The sequence below is a fragment of the Poecilia reticulata genome, chromosome 20, assembly GCF_904066995.2.
Source record: "Poecilia reticulata chromosome 20, P_reticulata-male-v2, whole genome shotgun sequence".
Lineage (NCBI taxonomy): Eukaryota > Metazoa > Chordata > Actinopteri > Cyprinodontiformes > Poeciliidae > Poecilia > Poecilia reticulata.
The window spans coordinates 22,873,630-22,896,362 of record NC_088849.1 but is presented as its reverse complement, the minus strand read 5'-3'; the positions used below and the strand labels follow the sequence as shown (position 1 = coordinate 22,896,362).

The 22,733-nt window shown below is 37.8% G+C and overlaps 1 protein-coding gene and 1 long non-coding RNA gene across 2 annotated transcripts in view; one reads left to right on the top strand and one right to left on the bottom strand.

Annotated features, from left to right (window-relative positions):
• Positions 1 to 22,733, bottom strand: part of LOC103456701 (uncharacterized) — a 172,848-nt gene that overhangs the window by 73,110 nt on the left and 77,005 nt on the right. Inside the window, exon 3 of the long non-coding RNA XR_532300.3 lies at positions 9,290 to 9,403. This is a non-coding gene — a long non-coding RNA (uncharacterized LOC103456701). The remainder of the gene's footprint in view (positions 1 to 9,289; positions 9,404 to 22,733) is intronic.
• LOC103456703 (cadherin-20) overlaps positions 1 to 22,733 on the top strand; it is a 97,558-nt gene that overhangs the window by 5,764 nt on the left and 69,061 nt on the right. The gene's annotated exons all lie outside the window — the stretch shown is intronic.

The following is a 22,733-nucleotide window of genomic DNA, read 5'->3' as shown; positions in this document are numbered from 1 at the left end:
AAGTCAAAAACAACCAATCAGAGCAAGACGGCGGGTCTTAGCTCTGTCAATCACCCTTGAGAACGGGATGCTAAATGAGCTAATGGCGGAGAAACAACTCATCCTTACAGGAAAACCATTTATCTGCTGACATGTGAAGAAGCTGTAGAAAAACTGAGGGGTGAGCATGATTGACAGCGCTGAGACCCGCATCCTTGTTCTGATTGGTTGCTTCTTGTTAGCTTCTTGTTAGCATTTGGGAGAAGACAGAGGAGCTTGATTTTTCATAGATTATCTGTCTCATACAAAACTGTCACAACATAGTGAGTGTTTCAGCAAATATGTGGAAAATATTTTTATAGAATTAACATATTGCAGCCTTAATGTATTTTATTAGGCTATTATGTGAAAAACCAACCAAAAAGTTTCAATGACAGATTATTTTCCAAGTTAGAAATGAAATAATCTGGCAATCTCCTTAATATTCAAAAATCTTAAGGAATTACTGACTTAAATCAAGTACTTATTTCTTGCTAAAAATATACTTGTTAGTTTTGACAAATTCCAACTGTATTTTGCACTAGAAACTGGACAAAAACACTTGGTAAAATTCTGTGTTTTTGCAGTGTAGTGATGGACTCCGACCTGAACATTTGGAGCCACATAAAGATGGTTACAAAGTCGGCCTTCTATCCCCTGAAGAACATCTACAGGATTAAAGGACCTGGAAATGAGTCCTTTAAATTTAACATTAAATAGAATATATAAAGACTTGAACTGGAAGAATAGCCTTAAAATACTTCTGTTCTTGTTCTGAGTTGCTTTTGATTAATAATAAATGTAACAGTGATTCACTGAAGTCTGGTTTTACTGTCATCACTTCCCTGTATGTTGGCACTTCAATGTTTTGCTTATTTGTTTTTTATGTTTTCATCAAATGAAGCACTTTGAACTGCTTTGACGATGGAATGTGCTAAATATATAAACTTGCTTTACGTTTTAGTTGAAAACAGGGAAGCTGGTCTGAGTTGTTGAGAAACTGGAAATAATGTTAAAAAGTGGAGTACAAACTGTCCAAAATCAATAAGTTGAAAAAGTTCGAAAGCAACAAACAATGTTATATTTTTTAATAATTTTTTTAACATGTAGTATTTGGATAGAAAAATGTCCCATTTTCATTGACTATTTTCATTTAGAATGAAAATAGTGTAGGAATTTCTTTAAAAAAAATCCTTTTAGAAAAATTTTATGAAGGTTGCTGGATCATTTGTACTGATTTTAATGATCAACAAGCATCATTAATAAAAGATAAATCCTTCCTCTTGTTCCATTTTTGGAAGATTTGAACTTGTCAGGAAAAACAATCTGGGTTAGCGGAGCAAATGTGCAGGATGTTGCTCTTTGTCGTCATGGTAACGGTACTTTGGACACTACTGTGTATGAGACCAGAAGAGTCCCGGGGTGAAAGTTCACCTTCCCAAAGTATAATAACCCCAAACATACAGCCGGAGACACAGTGGAGTACTTTAGAGCAAAGCATGTTGACATGTTAGAAAGGCCTCATTCAGTGGTTTCAAATTGGGGGTCGCAGTCCCCTAGGTTGACGCCAGGGGGAGCTGTGAGGGCCTCAGAAAGATGCTGAAAAAATCTTACATTTTTCATCGTAATTTTTATTTTATCAATAACTTTAAAAATAAAGTATAGGTTAAAATAATTGATTTATATGCCATTTCTGATGCTCATTTTCTGATTGGCTGCCAGTCAAATTCGACAAGCTGCTTTGCTCTTCAAGTTGGCATGAAATGGAAACGTTTGACAAGACAGACCAAAGAACTCTGATGCAAAAACTGTGGAAATGAAATAAAGTTCGATATGATTCATATAAAATATGACATTTTTTTTACAATCAAACCAGAGGACTGCATGGAGAAATTGTATTTTCTGGTAATAAAGTCATATATTATCTGATAATAAAATGTTCTGCCTTGTAACTCATGGCAATCTAAAATCAGATGGTATATGGAAGCATTTATGCTAAATAAATGTAATAATTATTGAATAGTGAATAAAAAGCATTCTAAATGTTAATGTGTCTTTACATATTTTGCAGCATTGTCTGTAGGTTTGGGCCCAACCAAAGATTAAGCCCAAAAATAAAGTCTAAAGATGCTCTGAATGTGGCAGGTGAAATATTCTTTCCATTTCATAGTTATTCATAACTTGTTTGCCGATCTCATAAAAAAAAATGCTTTGAGATTTGAGGCTAAATCAAACGTGAAAGAATCCAGGGAGCAAAAATACATTTGCAAGGCACCGAACACTTACACAGTTTGGGGAATATGGAAAAGAATCCAGATTTCCTTCAGCTCTTTGGGTCACATTTGGTTGAAATCAAAGGAAAACCCGCTGAAAAAGCAGCAAGAAATCTTTACACACGAGGCTCACATCTCACTTCTGATATTGCGACAGAAGACAAACTCAGACTTTATCATAAACAGAAGCTACCGTCTCTGTAATTGCTTTGTTTTTATAGAGGTTTTGGACAATAAACGTCTTCACTGGAGGCACAGTTTGAAACACAGAAGCATCCATTTAGCCCCGGTGGACAAATGTACCGAGACAGCAGAAAGTACAGCTCTAATTTAAGCTGTCAGTGCCAACACAACTAATACAACTCCAAGTAATAAGTTGGTTCCCCTGGGCTTCTGCTGCAGCCTAAATACACTGCAGCAAAGGTAAAAACTGTGCATGAAGTGCGAGAACAAGTTCTTAAATCCCCAAACTGATCCCACATAAGAAGATGCAGATTTTCATTTGATTAACTTAATAAATTATTCCAGTTTGAAAAACGCACTCTGAGATGACGCATCTATTAGAAGGACAGAAACACCTCGGCTCTACAAATTAAACAGATTCATATTTTTCTGCTCTCCTCCCTGACGGGATTTATTATTTTCCAACTTCCAAACATTCGAGGCCATGTTTTGAAAAAAATTAAATAATAATGATAATTTTTTTTTAAACTGAGCTGATCTGACATGTGAACCTTCTCCCTCGGTAGTCCTTCACCGCGCTGCGTGGAAACATACTGTAAGCCTGTTGGTTTTTAATGAACTGCTGGGGAGCCGCGCTTTATTATCCATTTGATTATTAGTGAAGCAGATCCAAACACTGCAGATAATGACGAGCGTGGCTCGTAAAATACATACTGCTCATAATAAACCGCGGCAGCCTGCTGAATTAAAAGCAGAAAATATTGGAGACAGGTCTATAAATGCTGCTGGGGACCCAACAAAGAAGCAAACACGCTTCAAATCAGTTTTTGTTAATGCCTCTCCACGGTCTGCGTAGGTAGAAACTACTGGCTGACATCCAGGAGCCTCAAATGTGATGATTGTTCAACCCCAAACTTAAATATTATCAATTATAAATGCTCACAACTTCAGGAATAAGGACAAAAAACTTATTCCATCCTCCTCACTGCCAATTTCTGGAGCTAATATTTAATAAAGGAGAGCGTTGACATCTTTAGTTTGTTCCCAAGAGTGGAAATGCCCATTTGCCGCTTGTTAGAGTCTCATCTTAGGGTGCTTTCCCACCCATAATGTGATCTACTGGAATGAATGCTACGCACATTCACTGCACAAGACTCCACGGCTGAAGAAAAAGCATGTTCATGCTTGTTTAACATTTGCTGCAAAAGATTTGGAGAAGCCAGGGAAACACAGGGAGTTTTTGACACCAAAACTCAGCTCTCTGAATGTCAACACACACCATGTTTGGAGCAGAAACAGCACAAAATCCAACATAAACCTGTTTGGATACGAGAATCAAGGCTATGTTTCATGGTGCTGACAGCCCGATAGACTCGGTTCAATTTGGGAACAAAACTGCAACATTTGTTACGTCTCCAGCTGTTGCAGTTCTCTTACTCTGCACTGTGTCAAACGAATCAAACCCTTTGAAAAACCTGTTCCCTTCCTCGCCTGCGGGTGTGCTGCACCAGAACCGCTGAAGGAAACATGAAAACCGCAGAAGAAGACACTCAGAGCAACTTCTGTATTTACAAAATGAAAACAAAAATTAAATGGAGTCAGGTTTTAGCGGTTGTAGAATTTGGTAAAACACCACTACTCTTTTTTTCTGCTAGCACTAGACTAGCATATTTGTTTTGGTTGTATTTACCCAGAATGCCCTGCACTGTTGTTCACTTCCTGTTTCTGGAGTGATCCTGGTCTGCTTGGCGTTCATATATTCATTTGAGTTCACTTCAATCGAACCAGGGCCGAGGTATTCAGGCGTTTTTTGCTTTCCACGTTAGAGTTTGATTGAACATTCACACCTCACCAAACAAACCGGACTTTCTACACAAACGGACTGGAATCAGATTAAAGCGGACCAAACAGGGCTGGTGTTAATTCACCCTTAATATCTCAATATTGGCACAGACTTTTATTACTTTCTATCTTAAATTGAATTATCTGGCTGTTTGAATTGACCAAAGTTTCTTAGGTTATGGGTTTGCGTAAATCTATACGGGTCACTTGTCTGTTTTATGTATTTCGTGAGTCAGAAACCCAATAAATTTGGTACTTTGACAACAACACAACTACATATACCGCGTACGTCCTTTCAATGGAAAGTTACAGACCCGACCCAAACACCCACAACACAAATCACCACTGATCTGTTCAAACCTTCACCTACTCTGTGGATTAAAACATCAAGAAAAAACGCATAAAATATTCATCTGATCTTTGAGCCGCAATTAACTCAAAATTAAACTTTCCCAAACTCATCCATTATCTGAGACCAGGCTAAAAATAAACAGCTCATCAACCTTCAGCGGAGGCCAAAACGATCATCACCATGAATAAGGAAAACAGGTCGACCTTGGTGCTGGCAGACACTGATTATGTTTTATTGCTCCTCCCAACCAAAATGAGCCAAATACTCACCAATGTACTCGGCGGATAAAATGGAGCGAGACGGGGGATGAGTTATAGCGTCTGGAGCTGGCGTGCTCCAGTTAACTTTTTTCTATCCTATAGCAGAGCAGAGGACGAGCTGCCATAAATCTGACCCACACATCCATTAGGTTTCTATACTCTGCAGCTCTCAGCATGACGTCCCTCTCTCCATTTATTTTGATGCGCTGTTTTTTAACTGCGTATAGTGTGTTTGCGTGTGCCAGTTTAGCTAATTAACTGTTTGGAGAAGTGTTTTGGTTTCAATCTGTGCATGAATTTGCTCTCCGAGAGAAATGACCCAAACTGAAGAGGATCCAAGGACAGTCAGTCAGATTCAATCCAAAAGCGGCTCCAGCTCTAATGGCAGAGCTTTAAATGACTAAAGAGACGGAACGCCAACATTACAAGCAGCACGATGTGCATTAAAACACTGATTATCCTGCAGTCTGATGACGAGGAGAGCATGCAAACAATCTGCAAATTAAACATTTCACTTGTTGAATCCAACAACATAACTAACACAGTGAGTCCTGCACATTCATCAGCAGCTTCTGAGTCACAGGACAGTTTGTGAAGCTGGAGAATCACCACAGTTTCCATCTGGGAACCGACAGAGTTTATCAATCATTCTTGTGACTCTCAGCTGGTGAGGCAGAGCCACAGTTTACCGCTTCCTGTGTGTTAATGATTAACAGTCAGGCCATATTGATACAGTTGACAAGACTGAATAGTTGACATCTTCTTGTAAAAATGCTTATTTTAGCGATCCAAATTAGAGATGCGCTGATTCAGTATCAATATCTATATTGGTCCAGAAATAATTAAAAATAATTCTCCGCCATTTTTCTTTTCATTGTCACACATTTCTCCATCTGTCAGCTGTACAGTCTATGTGGCGTACAAAACATGTTTATCACATTTTTTGTACAAAATACTTGACACTTGTCTTTTCCAGCGGCCATTTTACAGAGCATAGAACAGGAAAACCAGCTGAACAAAAGTTATAGATCGGGTTTCGGAGACAATGTGCCCGATCCATAAGGGCAGATCTATTCAGTCTAATTCTGCGCTTTGTGCTCTGAGCGATGTCTTGTTTTATTATTTATTTAATATTATATTTAAATGCAAACACCAAGTTGCCCTGCTGCTGCTGTAATCATGGTCCAACAGGGTGTGTAGGCGCCTGCATGTCAGGCTTGTTTTGGATGGTTCTGCTACTGGTGCATACAGTTTATAACCTCAGAGAACAGATTTAAAGCACCTGCATTTTCTTTTCAGCACCTGGCCGATTTATGGGCTGCATACCAACGAGTGGCATATACAGCCTCACCCAACCTCACTTTGGTTCTTAAAGGGGCAGCGTTATGTGCCACTTTATAGCATAATCAAGTGACTGTTACCTTCAGTTGTTATAAAAATGCTACAAATGTCAAATATGACATAAAAAATTACTTTTTGACTTGAAATTGGGCCTCTGTCTCTTTAAGAAAGTTCCATTTACCAGCGTTGGACTGAGAAGTAGCTCCTACAATTGATGTGCAGTTCCAGCAGGTGTTTGCTAATTGCTGCTGGCTAGTCTGAAGGAGCTGAGTGGGGGAGGAACTGTGCCTCGAAGGCGGGGCTAAGTCCACCCAGGCGTTTTTCACATCTGTAAGGTTGCCATGGAGCTTAAAGGGTTAGGCTTGTGAAGAAGGAATATCATGATAAGATGTTGTAAAGCTAAAAATGTTGATTTTATATAATACTGCCATTTTAAATGTGAAAAAGGAAAATAATTTGACATCTATTTGGTCAGATTTGCAAGAAAAAGAACCAAATCTTGACGCAAAAAGTGCTGCTACTGCGAAGCCTTGCTGGTGTGTGCGTCTTTGTTCGTAACTTGTGAGCAAATGTGTGTGTCGGGGTGTTTTTCCGTTGCGTGTGTGTGCTTGCATCAGTGCAGATTGCTCATGAAATGTGACCTCTGGAAAAGTTTCCTGTCCGCATTCTCCTCTTTGAACTCCAATCCATTATCTTCAGGTATCAAATTCGCCCCAACAGGTGTATTGTGGTAGATGATACGGGCCCGTGGCAGCCTGCCACAGATGCCGGGATGAAAGAGAAGATCCGGGTCCGTGCACACACCAACACACTGGCGTATGCACCTTGAGAGTTTGCAGAAACCGCGGCCCTCATAATGCAGCTATTGCCGGACTCATCGGCAGCTGCGAAGGAAGTGAATCTGTTTTTAAAGGACGTGTGAAGACGTCTATCTGGGTTCCTGTCGTCGTTTTTCTTTCATACCCAGAGGCGTTCGATCGATCGCAAACAGAAACAAAGAAAGTCTCATGCTGTTTATGTGAGACAAAGAAGAGGTGAAACAATAAAACACTGGATTTAGTTGTTGCCTCACGGAGATGCTTTCAACCTGGGTTTTTATAAATTACCATCCTTTCGACCTGCTGCACATTCTGAGACTGTACCTGTGCCAGTGGATGATATGGAAACGACTACATGATGAGCGTAAAGTGAGCGTTTTGTAGAGTGAGAGCCTTCCTGTGAACTTGGTGGAGAAGGAAAACAAAGATAAAAAGAAGAAACAACAGCGAGCAGATGGTCAGAAACACAGCTGTGTGCTAGATGTGTTATTGAGCAGCTGTATGCCGACACGTTCAATTTAATAAGCTGCAAAAATGCCAGCACTGTTAACAGCTTGTTGCACAGCCCCCTCATGGACTGCAAAGACGTTCGCTTGTTCATTACTATCACTATTTTTACATAAAAACAGAAAAATCCACTTAGGACTACAAACTTCGATATATTCTGCTGGGATTTGATGTGGTAAAGTAAACAAACTGGAACTGTGGAAATTATACATTAAAATGGTCTCTGTGGCATCGGCATTTTCAAAAACAATCCGGAAAATATCAATTTCCATGTCTCCAAAAGGTGTTTCCAAAACTAAGAAATATTCAAACTGCACCATACAAGAACAAGTGACCACCAACTACGTACTCACCCCTTGATATTTGTTTAAAAAACTCAAAATGCTTCATTATAACGTGATTCTAGATCCAGACAGAACTAAGAAGGTTAAATTTATACGTGTAAACCTGTTTAATGTTGTGAAGGTTCGTCCATATGGTTCAGATAAATATTGTTTACTCACTTCCAGTCCTGCTCAGAGCTTCTTGTTTATTTAGGGGCTTAATTTGGCCAATTTGAGGTTTCAGAGTTAGCTGACCTGTCAAGTTAAACAGCTAAACAATCAACTAATAAGTTAAAATGAGTTCAATATTTTCCATTATGATGAATATTTGAAGGGTTTGTTTGCTTATAGAGACGCCACAATTCCTTATGGTTGTGTGAGTTTTTTTATTATGTGCATTTTGTTCATTAATTTTGGTTGTTGTGTTTTAGTTTGGATACTTAAAACATCTTTGAGTTCCAGTGTTTGATGTTTCTTACATAATGTAAGTTTATTAGTCTTAGTCAAAGAGATTGAATTATTTATTTGCACATTTTAATGTATTTCTAATACTGCATAAAATAGGTTTAAGCGGTTAAGAGAATGAGGAATGTCACATTTTCTTACGCGATTAATCGTCAAAATAACTGATTAATCGGTTACTGAAACAGTTAGATGCAACTCTAATTTCGATGTATATGTAAAGCACTCAGAACCACATAACTGCGGTTAAAAGAGATGTTCTAAACGTAACCCGCGCTCCATTTCCAGACAAATACTCTACAAATGTTGTTTGTTTTGCTGAGCTCTTGAGAGTTCACACGGCTTCAAATTCATCAGAGTTCCTGCCGTTTGATGCAGCCAACATCCCTGGCGCCTTGTTGCAGCAATAGGTGGGAGCGTCGGGGCCGAGCACCTCCCCACTTCCACACGCTAACATGGATGAGCTGTTTGATCCCAGGGTTCAAAAGACATCAGCCATAGTCTCTGCCCCCCCTTCCCCGCTCCCCGTAGCCGATTCTCTCCTTTGAAATAACATTACCTGTGTCCTTTCTGTGAGCTCAGGAGTCTTTCTGTGTCTCTCTGTGAGCTGCAGCAGCAGATGAGACAGAATAGAAAATGTAGAAAAGGAACTACGGCGTTTGTTATTGCCTCTACAATCGGCAGGGCGGATCAGTTATTCTCCCTGAACTATCCAATGTCTCCTGTGAAGGTTTATCTAAACTGGTGGGAGAGCTTCTTAGCAGTTTTCATGTCTTGTCGTTAGTAATTCCCACAGTTGTTTGAGATTTTAATGGATTAAATTGGTTTTAAAGCAGACGTCCTTGGGTTTCATCAAATTATTGGTTGGATTTCAGCTAATAGTGTGCTAATCAAGTTTTGGGGTACTTACAGACAGACTAAAGAAGACGAACACGGTCCATAACGTCAACTGGTTTGTTGACTCCACTTCCTAATCCTCAAGTTTCACCGCCAATTTTGAAAACCAGAAGATGATGCAGCGCCTCTGAAAAACAAGATAACAGAATTATCTGTATCATCAATCATGCTGTCTACTTTACTCCAGGCCTATCATCTTCTCAAATTCAGGATTAGCACGTTAGCGCTCCCAAAAAGCTAAGCTGCTAATGCAGCTAATTATCCTAACAGCCAAGCTCTTTAAAAGCAGCAAAGTACAAACCACAAGAATGATTGACATTTGAATTTAAAACAATTAAAACAAGTGGATGCAGGTAAATCCGACAAACAGGTAAAGGAAATCAAAATCAACTTGAACCACTAATATTTGGTCAAAGCTCAAAGAGAGGAGGAGCAAATTTAAATATTTGAAATCAACAAAGGCTACATTAACACAGCAGCTCTTTATGCTCAATTTACTTTTTTTTTGTTAAAATTAGATTTTTTTCTGAAGTGGTCGCTAATGCAACCACAATTAGACTTTTGTATGAACGGTTTACAACCATGAAATGGAAAAGAAAGACGTTACACTTTAAAGACGTTACGAGAGTAATAACCAATTATTGATTAATTTTAAAGTTTTTGAGCAAAAGGAGCCGTATTGTCGATCATAAACAGATTAAGAAAATCCACCACATCTGGTTTGTTTTGGTGCAGAAACGCAAGGCGGATAAAATACAACATTCCTGCTTTGACTACCAACATTTTGAAAACCATCGGATACCGATCCAACTTAGAAACACATAAAGTAGCACAATTACATTTTTTGGGGGTGAAGAAATTGGAATTGGGTCGTTCAAACTGCGAATATGGGGAAAAAAACCAAAATGGATTTGAATCACATGTTGCTGCTGTGTGAATATAGAGCATTTAAATTAAATTTAGGTTGGTTGATCTTTTAATTTTTGGCTCACAGTATGGGATTATGCTGTTAGCTTAAATAAACAATTAAATTATCCAATTCACAAAGGGTTAAACACACGGGAATGGTTTTTGTGTCTTTTCTATGGAGTGAAGCTTCCTCTTCACGTCATGTTGGATTGTAAAACTTATAATAAACTACAAGACGAAGACGTAATTCACCACTATTGTTGTTATGTATGACATGTCTGTATTAGAGCTTAGGCTAATGCTAAGTCGAAATGAAAAGGTGTTAAATTAAACGTTTAGTTAATTAATTAAAATGGTGGTTCAAGCATTAAAAATATCCAATAATAGAAAAAACTTGGTAGGGAGTATTTGTGTTAAAATACAGAAACCAAACTTATTTATACTGAATGTTTTTCGGGTTTTACCGAATAAAGACTGAATAATTCGCTAAAGTTTGCTTTGCTAATTCAGTTAATTTGGTTTGTGTTTTATGTTTTCTGCATGAAATTTGTTGAGATACATCAACAAATTTCAGAATAAAACACAGATATTAACCAGAAAATGACAACAAAAAATATCAAACAGTGACCTTGCGCTAACAGGTAACGGTGCTAAGCTAGCAGGAAAAAAGGTGTTTAGGGTTTTAGAGGCTGAAGTGTGGATTATTGGTTCTTGTTCATTTAATGGTAAAGTCAACATGAGTTCAGTTGAAGTGGAAGGTAATCACCAACATCTCTCCTAATTTATTCTTTGGTTAATCTAAAATTAAATGTAGTTATATTATAAAACGATTTGAAAAAGGTTCCTTCCTGTCTGGTTCAACAACGTCTCTTATCTATTCGAGTGTTTGCCGTCACTTCAGTGAAGTTCCAGCTTTAAATATTTGAAGAGCCAGACATGAATTAGGAGCAAAGAGACGAGACGCCTGCAAATCATATTTAGGTGAATAAGAGTCCTCTGACTCTAAAAGCGCCTGGTTCTTCCTATAAATGATTTCAAGGCAGATAAGCATAGAGAGAAAACACAGTTTCCTTACTGTAAGCAAAAAGAAAGTTATGTGATTTTCAATTTTTTCCTTCCGAGCAAAGATTGCGAGGACCAGATCTAATGATAAGTTTGGAAGAGATAATTCCAGGTTTATGGTTTTTATGCAGATTCAATTCCTCCCTGCTTTCAGACATTTTAGAAAACGCCAGAACAAAGAAGGAAATAAGTATTTAACACCTGAAAAAGCCTTTCTCACTAAATATATTCCACACCATGTTGGTAACAACCAACTCTGTGTAGCAGGTGACAACGTCTGGTGTGAATTTAAATTAGAAAGACAAATATTTAAAAACAACTTTTGAGCAAAAAATCATCTTACATGTTAGTCAGTTCCCTTACATTGATGAAATAACTGATTATTTCACTTATAACAACACATTTTCCCCATGTTATGAGTGAAATAATCTGCCAGTGAACTACAAACTACTGACTTAAAACCAGCTCATATCTTGCTGAAAAATTACTTGTAAATTTGTTTTGCTTCAAATGAACTAAGACATTTGCACTTGAAACCTAAAAGAAAAACCTGACAGGATTTTGTGTTTTTACAGTGTTCTATACATTTTCATCTGGATTGCCACTTTAATAACTACATTTTAATTTCTATTTGGTCTTCAGAGGGAGATTAGCGCTTAAATTCATTCTGAGTGGAGAGTTTAATTTAACATATATATAAAAATAAAAAGTTAGATGCGATCCTATAAACATCCGCTGAGATGCTGAGAGAGTTGGCATGGTGTTACCTCCTCTAGTATTTTGTTTCTGAGCCAATAAAACAGCAAAAAGCAACAATTACCCTTCCTTTCCTTCTGTGTTGGTTTTCTAATTAAAATTGGAACCATACATAATTTTAAGGGCAACTTGAAACACTTTAGATCTGCATATATCAGATCCAAAGACTTACACACTTGGCAATGCTGCAGTAATTTGATGTTTATTACATAAATAAATTACTTCAAGACAATCACCACCACATTAAGCAACAGCAATCAGAGTGCCGTTTTTCTTAATTATAGATTTTAAACTGAAATAAATAGAATCTCACCAAGTATTTTTGGTCCAGTTTCTAGTGAAAATGTATTAGTAGACTTGAAATAAGACAAAACTAACTTACAAGTAAACTGTGAACAAGAAATAGGAGCTTGTTTTAAGTCAATAAATCCTTAATACAACTGAATTTCAACATATATTTTTGAGCATACCATCTGCCACTAGTGTAAATTATGGTATGATGCTAATTAGATCCAGCAGGCACTGAAGGAATGAAACAGACAGTTAAATCTTAGTCTGTTTATGCCACTAAGATTTTGTGTTTTTGCAGTGTACAGCTAAAATAAACTAAAAGATATTAACTTTCTCAGAGATAAAGTCCTTGCACTGCAAAAACACAAAATGTTACCAAAAAACAAACTCATATATTGCTGAAAGGATACTTGAATGTCAGTTTTTATCCATTTTCTGTACACCCTTGTCCCTTAGTGGGGTCGGGAGGGTTGCTGGTTCCTCTCCAGCTAACGTTCCGGGCGAGAGGCGGGGTCACCCTGGACAGGTCGCCAGTCTGTCACAGGGCAACACAGAGACACAGGACACACAACCATGCACACACACACTCACACCTAGGGACAATTTGGAGATGCCAATTAACCTGACAGTCATGTTTTTGGACTGTGGGAGGAAACCGGAGTACCCGGAGAAAACCCACCATGTACAGGGAGAACATGCAAACTCCATGCAGAAAGACCGGGGCCGGGAATCGAACCCAGAACCTTCTTGCTGCAAGGCAGCAGCTCTACCAACTGCACCACTGTGCAGCCCTTGAATGTCAGTTTTCTCTTATTTTAAGTGTGCAATTATATTTGCATTAGAAACTAGATCTAAAATACTTGGTAATATTCTGTATGTATGCAGAGTAAGCACTATAATTTTACACCAAACTCAAAATCCTTGTGAACTTCCTAAACTGGCTGGAGACAAAACACGTCAAATCTCTAAGATTCTGCAGAAAGAGAAAGAAGTGAGACAGAAGTAAGTAAACAAAGCAAGTGGAGAGAAAGAGAGATGGAGGCCTGCTGAGTGTTGGACTGTGGATTTCTCTCCCTTCAGCTGCTGGCTAAGTCTGTCATCTGCTCAGCGTTTGAATCAACATCTGGTGAAGTCGCGAACACGCAGCTTCCCAAGCCTCCGACAGCGAGGCAGCGAGGGCGAGTGAGAAGCTTACACACTCAGCTGGGCGTCACAGTTGTAAGGAGCCGACGGAGAACAACACACACGGCCCCGCCGGTGATGTATTTTCAGCACATCGTGGCCGTTGTGCTGGAAGAAATGCATTACGGAGCCGGGGCCTCGCTGTAATCACATTAATGCTTCCTGTAATGGAGTAATGCTGGATATTAAAGTTCAACTTTTGGCATTACGCTGCATTTACTGATCCTATCAACAGGTCACGACTCGGATTACGCGCTCAGCATTGTGAATAAGCGTGGAAGATCGTACCTGCTGGGGTCTCATTCGTTTACGTTTCCTGGTGTACATCAGGAAGACGAGAGCCTTATGATCAGAGTTAACTTGGCTTATTGGGTTAATGGACATTTGCAACATTTGCAAAGCTTCAGGAAGTCTTAAATGAAACTGAGTCATCTTTATCTTGCTCTTGGTTCATGCTTTTAGTTAAACTTTCAGTTGTTTCCAATGTGTTGGAGTTGAAACTCAAACCTCCTTGGTGCAAAATTGGTCAAGTTTTGAGAGAAACAAACACTTGGGATATGTAGAAAAAACAGAAGCGGACATAATAAGAAAGACGTCCCTCACTCCTAATTTGGAGACAAGAAAACAAAGATTTCTTTTGGAGAAAATACAGTCAGGAAATAAATTAATACAACTGGAAATATCAATCTTCATTTCCGCCTTTTAAGAACTAAAAAAATGCAAAATGTCCCAAAAGAGTCTAACCCATCATCAGCATATCCAATTGTACAAAAAATATTATTGTGTTTTTAATTGTGCTTCAATTAGTTGTTTAATTAAATAAAGATTAATAATTTCACCAACTGCTAGTGTAGATTTTGGTACGATGCTAATTAGAACCACTATGCACTAAAGGAATGAAACAGGCTGTTCAATCTCAGTCCGTTGACTATTTCATGAATGATACTAATAAAAAAACCTTTAAAATTCAGTCAAAATATGTTTTGCAATCACTACAGTGTTTAGATATCACAAAATCCACAAAGAAATCAAGTTGAATTTCAACATTCTTACACAAATGTGTAAATTTTGGTATGATGCTAATTAGAACCACTAGGCGCTTAAGGAATAAAACAGGTTGTTCAATGTCAGTTTGTTGACTATTTTATGGATGCTACTAAGATTGTGTTTTTGCAGTGTGCAGCTAAAATAAACAAAAAAACATAAAAACAGACTTTCCCAGATATGATGTACTTGCACTGCAAAAACACAAAATCTTACCAACTATTTTTGATTTTGTTTCTTGTGCAGATATATTATAAGAAATAAGACGAAACTCACAAGTAACTTTTCAGCAAGACATAGGAGCTTGTTTTAAGTCAAAAATTCCTCAAAATTGATTTTAAAAGATACAAGTTCCACTGGCAGATTATTTTAACAAGAAGTTTTTCCCATTTTAAAAGTAGAACATGTACTTTTATGCCATATTAAAGAATTATTTACTTAAAACAACCTCCTATATCTCGCTAAAAAGTTACTTTTATCTTAGTTTTCTTATTTGAAGTGTAAGTTATTTGCACTCAAAAAAACCCCCAGTTGTTTAGATGTCGCATTTTTGCAGTGTAGATATCTGTTGCACTCTCCTACAGATTTTTATGTCAGAAATCATCACTGATAATAAATATCACTTTTATTATTATCCATTACAGACAAGGGCCCTCAAGTCAAACTCACTTTCTATCTGGGAGATTACTTGCAGCCAGATGCTACAAACAAAGAGTAAATCCCACTAATGAGAGTTATATTTACAGTGCACAGACATCTTGTCACAACTATTGTTGTAGCAGATGCTCAAGCTGTCATACTCTCGTTTTTTAAGCCTGGGCTCAAATCTATGAGGATAAAACAGAGTTAATGAGGAACACAAGAACTTCAAGGGAAACCTATTATTAATTATTTGCAGTAGCTTGTGAACAGAAACAGTATTTGTCAGAACAAGTGATGGCATGAAAAATATTTCACAGTTTACTGCTTTAAATGAGCGTGCAGCGAGTGTTTCAGTCGGCTATTACAGGTCATCCTCAATGCATCAAGCTGTCGTTTCTATTTCTGGGCAGTAGCAGAGAGACGTCCTATATCTTCGCCTCTTCGGGTTGGCTTTATGGGAGACCTCCTCCTCATGCAGTTCAAGTCAGTTGTCAACATGATTTATGGAGATGTGAGCTATCTCTAGACCAGCTCCTCAATCTTCCCCTGACGAATTGCTACCATCGGCCCTTGTAACCGTCGTTTGTTTTCCTCGCAAGCCAATTTTCATCCAAGCTGACAAATTAAATCTGCCATGTTTTGAGGAAGCAATTTTTCCTCCTCTTTTTCATATATGACCCGCTTGGCAATTATCAGAGATGTGAGACTGACACACGGCTGAATGAAGCTCTCAGCGCTGTTCGGGAGTCTGATATGAGTAATATCCACACTTCTAATGGAGGTAGAGCACTATAAGGTTTAATGGGAGGGAACGCGAGTTAGATGACATGTTTCTCTCAAAAGATACGCACCAGTTATTGTCCCAATCATCTCGTACAGCTCACTAACACCGGTGCTACTTGATTAATTTGACTTTTATGAGCAGGGTAAAACACTGTGCAGATAATAGAGGTGAGCAACCAGGGAAACTTTCCAAAACATAAAAGGTTCTGACAGCCGATGTAAGATGAGAAATGAGAGTCAACACTGCAAAAACTCAAAATCTTACCAAGTATATTTGGTCTAGTTTTTAGTGCAAATATCTTAGTACACTTGAAATAAGATTAAACTAACTTCGAAGTGACGTTTCAGCAATTTATAGGAATAAATATTTTTTTTATAATCATGAAAAGTAATAGCTCCACTGGAGATTTATTTCACTTATACAATGGGGAAATGTCTTAGCACTTTATCAATATTGAGGAATTATTGATTTAGAACAAGCTATGAGCTGAAAAGTTTGTTTTGTTTTAGTTCAAGAGTAATAAGAAATTTGCACTATAAACTAAACCAAATCTACAACTAAGATTTTGTGTTTTTTCAGTGTGAGCACCAAAACAAAGCAGAATTCAGCATGGAAATACTGCAAAGATTAAATCTTACCAACAATTTCTGGTGTAGATTCTACTGCAAATATCTTATTACACTTCATATAAGACTATAAAACTAGCTTATAACAACATTTTCAGCAATATTTAGGAACTTGTTTTAAGTCAATCATTCCTTAATGTTGATGAAAAATATCTACTGTCACTATTTCACCTACAACACAAGAAAAATGTCATATTATAAGTGAAATAATCTACCAGTGGAACTAAAAAACAAACTTTTTCATCAATATTGAGGAATTATTAACTTGCTGAAAATTTACTTGTAAAGTTAGTTTTGTTTTATTTGAAGTGTTGCATTAATTAGTCAAAGCTCCAGGTAAGTTTTAGATGTAAAATTATATATTTATAATATTATACATAGTTTGAAATGCACACCAACATTTCCTAGAACCATCTGGTTTTAACCAAGTTTTATCAAAAAACCCAGTAATGATGTCATTCTTATTTTGCCCAAACCAAAGTGCTTCTTCTCTATTTTGGGGTGAATCTGCTGCTTTTCAGCTGAGAAGCCGTTCAGAGATCCTTGTTTTAGTAAAACAAATGTTCCCTTTGATCCAATAAGGTTGTCTAAAGCCAGGCACCAAATCACTGAAAGAGGATTTTGTTCCAACACAACTCTGCAGACAGATTAATAAACTCAGATTAGTCCCGGAAATTAATTCCTTTAAGTAGTTTGAAGTTTTGATGACGGCGTGAATTTTGGGAAATGCAGAACAAAATGTCCTCGGATTGAATGAAAACGAACAAATCATGACATCCTGGATATTTCTGCTGAGACCTTTAACTTCCACAGATAATAAAACAGCAGCCGAATGTATAAACGGCCACTTCTAAATCTGTCTCAGGAGTAACAGCAGCGCCGCTGCCAGCTCACAGAGATGGATGAGGCGGCAGCGTTGGGTTCTGATTTAGTACCCACAATGCAGCTGAGTGATTTTCTCTGTGCAGCGCGAGAAGAAAATTTACCCCAGTAGCCGTCTACGTGTCACCAGCTGCTCAAACGCTTAACTCCTCCTTTGCCTTCTGAGATCGGGACGATAGCTGCTAATGGATTTCAAGTCCTGGTTGCTTTTTGGAGAGGAATTTTGTCAGGAAAACATGTGACTTTAAGGTTTTTCTGCCAAGAAATCCCTTATTTCCACTGTGTTGGAGTGGAAGCTCAGGCCTACTTGAGTTCTGAGAGAAACAAACACTCGAATTTATGGAAAATAAGTAAGTGCATACAAGAAAATAAAACCTTTATATCCTAATTTGGAGACAAGCAAACAAAATTTTGTTTGTCAAATAAAGCAGGGAACAAATCAATATAACTGAAAATATCCATCCTTATTTCCACTATTGAAGAACTAAAAAAAATGAAAAACCAAATCTATTAAACTTGCCTGAATTTACATCCAATTGTACAAAAAGAATTAATTGTATAACTTGTGATTTTGGTGTCAATAAGAAAATTTTAATTTTTCACCTACCACTAGTGTAAATTATGGTTTGACGCTAATTAGACCCATTAGGCACTTAAGGAATGATGCCGACTGTTCTATCTCAGTCTGTTGACTACTTTATGAATTGAGTCAAAATGTTATGTTTCGTGTGGCAGTGGTGCAGTTGGTAGAGCTGTTGCCTTGCAGCAAGAAGGTTCTGGGTTCGATTCCCGGCCCCGGTCTTTCTGCATGGAGTTTGCATGTTCTCCCTGTGCATGGTGGGTTTTCTCCGGGTACTCCGGTTTCCTCCCACAGTCCAAAAACATGACTGTCAGGTTAATTGGCCTCTCCAAATTGCCCCTAGGTGTGAGTGTGTGTGTGCATGGTTGTGTGTCCTGTGTGTCTCTGTGTTGCCCTGCGACAGACTGGCGACCTGTCCAGGGTGAACCCGCCTCTCGCCCGGAACGTTAGCTGGAGAGGCACCAGCAACCCTCCCAACCCCATTAAAGAACAAAGGTGCAAGAAAATGGATAGATGGATGGATGGTTATGTTTCGTTGCAACTATTACATTTTCAATGTTTCACAGTGTTTTAAATGCATCATTTGTGTTTTAAATACAGATAAATACGGAAAAATCCTGTTACTGTACTATCTTAGAAGCTTTACCTCATTTTACAATAAAAAATGTTGTATTTGGGTTCTTATATACTTGTGTAAATAATTTAATCTATATTTATATTTTGTAAACTGCAGTAATCCTTTGATTCAAAGTTTCAGACTCAAATGACTATTATTTCTACAATTATATGTAATGTTTCTTATTACTAACATTACTCATTTCTATTCCTTAGCTGCCTACTGTCACTGAAAAGCTTCATACCCAAAAGTAGATAATACTTCAAGAATTTTGATCACATCTGGTTAAGAAGACATTAGTACGTAGAAACATAGAAATATATTTATATCTTATTGCACAACCCAGCTCAGGGTTATGATTATTTACAGAGATTATCAGCAGAAATCCATCTGCACATTGCACGCTTCCACTTCCATAAACAGCCTTTAGTTCACACTTTGGCCACAATATCAGTATCAAAGCACTTCTAATAAAATCCTTACTCTGTGTTTAAATGAACAGTAGTACTTATACACCCCTATGGCTGTACTCACAAAAGATATGAAGCTAATTAGCTTCTCTCGAAATCAAATTGAATTTCGACATGTTTTTGAACAACCACTGGTGTTCACCCTGCAGTGTTTCCAATACTACTGAAATACTATTCCACTTTTTTAAAGTAGAGACATTTATACATGCAGACAGACAAATGTGCACAGAGACGGATATGCTTAGGTTTGCCTGAGGTTGTAGGAAACACACGCCATCAAAGCTGCTCTTTAAAGATGGGACATGTCACAAGGGGGCACGCGGAAATCCTTCCTGCCTGGAGGCAACACGGACAATCCGTCTGGAACCGCAGGATGGGAGTAGGATGTAAACACAACAGGCGGCAGCGACAATCCCTGACATTTCTCTTGGAGCACTCGTCTTAACGGCAGCAGGATTCAACGTCTGATAAATATCCTGACAGGCCGGAGACGGTTTATCCAGATGAGTTACCGGGTCGGTTTGATGGTTTTCCCAAACAGAGCAGAATCCGATGACTGCTGATTGACTCTGTGCACCAGTCTGCCTAATCTAAACGCATCAAAGCATAGAGAATCTCCCTCAAGAGCCATCAATGATCCTCTGGATCATTGACGTAAAGCTTTATGTACTCTGTGAAAAGCAAGTCTCAACTCAAATTTGTAAGAAACTGCTCAAAATGTAACAAATAAGAGAGCTAATTTTCCAAATGTTAACTGGTTTAAAAGTGGTTTTGATACATTCCGGACAACAATTTGAAAACTTTTGTTTTAGCTACATGGCGAAAAACACAAAACCTTACCAACTATCTTTTCTAGTTTCAGACGCTTCAAATTAGACTAAACTAACTTACATTTTCACCAAGATATAGGAGTTTGTTTTAAGTCACTTTTTTAATCTTGATCAATAGTTCTAGTCCCACTTGCAGATTTCTTTTTACCTGTAAAAAGACATTCCCATTTTATAAATGAAAAATGGGAAAAAGAACTAGAACTTCTTTTAATCTAAGTGCTTCTATTTGGGTTTCTACTGCTTCTAAAAACTATCCAAGTGCTTAAAAAACATCCGGATTTTGGCAATAAGTTTTTAGTGTCTGAAAAAGGAGTCATTTCAAAAACGGTACAAATGTACCAGCACAAATCAGCAGGCACTGCCCGGTTGCCTAGCAACCCCGGGGAAGCCCAGCCCATTACCTAGCAACCTCACGGAAGCCCAGACTGTTACTTAGCAACCCCAAGGAAGCCCAGACCGTTACTTAGCAACCCAGAGTTCCAGCACGTTTGGTTTTACTGCTGTAACAGTTGAACGGCTGCTGGAAAAGACAAATGTTTTTTTTTTAACTCGTCATAAAATGTAAGTGATAATACTTAACTAAAAAAATAGCTGGCGTATTTAAAACTTGAAGTATAATCATAAGATCACTTCCAGTCAGAAGAAACTTGTTGGTGTGAAATATCTTATACCCAACTGTAATAATGTCACGACAGACATTATTACGATAAACAATAATATTAGTGGTTTGAAACCATTTTTGAGTAATATAGAATAATAATGCAAAAACATATTCTCAAAGATCAATAATCTATAAATTAAAAACTTAACACTGGAACTGGAAGACATTTTAAATATCCAAAATACATAAAACAACAGAAACGACAAATAAAATTATCCTTTTCAAAAAGGAATAGTTGAGTCCGAAGCACCAGACTGAAGACTTTTATCACCCAGTTTTTGGTAAAAAGAAAAGAGAAAAATGATAAATCATGTAAATGATAATGGAAATTACTGAGTTTGTTTTAAATTATCATGCGATTAATTGATTTATTGCGTTTTGCGACAGACCTAATAATCCTGTTACCGGTATTTTATTTTACTTTGGATATAAACTTTGACTCTTTTTGTAAAGTGGCTTAAGATGACGTGTTATGAATTGGCACTATATTAATGAACTGAATTGAAAATATTTCCGCGCCAAATATTTACACCAGACTAGACAAACAGGCGTTAGAGAGAGAACTCTAACAGTTGTTTTCTACCAACTGATGACATCTTTCAGCTTTTCTTCATCCTCAAACCACAAAGTGCTGTTCAGATTTCCTCCAAGTGTCGGATTATCTCCCGTTTTCAGCATAGTTTGAACACAGCACTGCTGGATTGAACTGTTTCCTTTGCAGCTTTCCTCCGTTATCATACCCCACTCCTGTATAACAGGCTGTCTCTCAGGGCTGTCACGGTTCAGTGGGCGTTCGTGTACCTAGATGGGGCCTCTTTGGTGGTCGGAGAGGTCCTAACTCTTAACAGAAGCGGCCGTCTCATCGTATCTGAGTTTAAAGCTGCACACGCGACCAGTGTGGCCAATTATTTCTTTTCTCCGCTCCATGTCCGTCTCTTTCCCTCCATCTTTCTCACATGATCCAACACTCTGATGAGTTCTTTATCCAAGTAGAAAGTGAGCATCTCTTGTTAAAAGCTTCTGAAAACATGCTGAAGTGAGCAGAAATGTGTGTTAGTAAGTTGCAGAGGTGTAGGTGGACAACTGTTTTTTCTTTTTGGGTTTTGATTTCAGCTTTAACAATCCTGACAAGCTTCCCAACTCCACTGTCAAAAGCTTCAGCATTCGATGAGGAAACAAACCCATGCTGGCCTCAGTAGGAATGTCTGGAAAATCAATGATGTTAGGATAAGCTCACTATCTCTCCTGACATCTGCTCTGCCTCCCCTTCATCATTTTCTTTGACAGAAGACAAGCAGAAATACAAGCGCTTGAAACGCTGTGCAGGTGTTCACATGTATCAGGGTGTGCAGCAGCAGTGAATGGTGGGTAGTTTAGGTGCAGAGAAAATGAAAATATATTAAAAGTAGTGCTTGTTTTGTCTGGAAAATAATGCAGATGGAAAACAACAACTCCAACGGCCAACTGTGGTGGACCTCTGGGATAATAATCTAATGGTGTAAACATCAAATATACTTTAATATACATTAATACATCCAATGGAAACTGTTTTAGCAGCACCGCAAAGACTAAAATTTAAACTCTCTTCTTCACTCTTGGTGGTTCAGCCAATGAGAGACAAGGAAACTGAATGGCGCTCCTGGATTGGCTGCTTTAAAAACACCATTCAGTCGCGTGTCAACTTCGTATTTCAGTTTCCAAAACTGTAATTTTGATCCAAATATTTTAGAAATCATCTACAAAAAAATCTGTGAATTTTTTTGCAAATAATTTAGAGTTACATTTCTAAAATCTGCAAATACTGAACCATGAATAGGTGATTAATCAAATAATTGGACAATTAATGATTAATCAACTTTTTAAAAAGTGCCACATTCTGCTGATTTTTCATTTAGTCATTTGCATTTTCATGTAAAATTAGAAATACACAAATAAACAATTTGATTCCATCTTCAGATAAGAAAAACATTTTATTCCCTAAAATGCAGTAATACAGAAATCCATTATTGAACGACTGATCATTGTAGATTCATTGATTAAATTTTGCATTAGTGACTAATAATCAAATAGCAAAAAGCCCTTTTGTTTTTACAGAATTTGAACCATGTCAGACTAAAACTAG